Source organism: Myotis lucifugus, unplaced genomic scaffold (assembly GCF_000147115.1).
Source record: "Myotis lucifugus unplaced genomic scaffold, Myoluc2.0 scaffold_157, whole genome shotgun sequence".
Classification (NCBI taxonomy): domain Eukaryota; kingdom Metazoa; phylum Chordata; class Mammalia; order Chiroptera; family Vespertilionidae; genus Myotis; species Myotis lucifugus.
In genome coordinates, this window is record NW_005871205.1 from 97,602 (window position 1) to 98,784 (window position 1,183).

The following is a 1,183-nucleotide window of genomic DNA, read 5'->3' on the forward strand; positions in this document are numbered from 1 at the left end:
ATATTATTTTGAAAATAGTAAAAGTGAAAAGGTGATGAGAATCGGTGATCACACATGGAAAGATAGAGGGGGCTGATCTGAGCTGACTGCTTCAGGGCTTCTTCTCCCAGACCACTGATAGCTGTGGAGTCAGATATTTATGGCTCATATTCCAAGAAGGGAAATTCAGAATTTTCCAGGGAAGGGTTTTGATTGGATCACACGCCCACCCCTTGGGCCAATCAAGGGTGTGCTGGATTGTGATTGGCCTCACCAGGATCACGTGACCAGTTGGTTGCCAGGAAGGTTGAAAACCCCCAGGACCAGATAGAGGGGTAGAGGAGCAGTTCTGGAGGGAAGAGGGGGGCTGTCATTGGAAGAAAGGGAGAAGGCATGCTGGGGGACAAACTGACAGCTGCCCATGCCACTGAGACTACCATGGGCCAGACTCTGGTACAAGGTGTGGAAGATGTAGAGATGATTGTGACATGGAGCTTTTATTGGGAGTTAGGGTGGGAGGTGGAAACAAGGAAATGAATTGCTGTTACCCAAGGGAGACTGTGGAAAGAACTACATGATATTCACCCAAGATCCTATGGGAGCCAACAGACCATGATACACTGCCAACTGGGGCATTAAAAAGTCTTATCGATTCCAATGGCTTCCCAAAGGCTCCCAGCTACAGCACAGTGACTTGGGGCCAGATCCCATTCCTTCTCGGGGAAGTTACTTCACCTCTCTGAGCCTGTTCCTCCAGAAGAATGGGTCAAAGATTTCAATTTAGCAATTAGGTTGTTTTGGGAAGTTGAGTAGAGAGCTTGTACTTCCTTACCTTCCCAGTGTCCCAGGGCCACCTACCCACTGTGCCGATTTTTCTTTGACGATAAATAAACTGCTTAGTTTCAACTTAGCTGAGAACCAAAAGACAACAGTGGCTTTGTAATGTAGCTTGATATCTGGTATTGTGATCCCTCCAACTTTGTTCTTCTTTCTCAAGATTGCTGCGGCTATTCGGGGTCTTTTTTTGTTCCATATGAATTTTCGGGGAGTTTTTCCTAGGTCTGTGAAATATGCCATTGGTATTTTAATGGGGAGTGCATTGAATCTATAGAGTGCTTTGGGTAGTATGGACATTTTAATGATGTTGCTTCTACCAATCCATGAACACGGGAATATTCTTCCAATTGTTTATGTCATCCTCTAT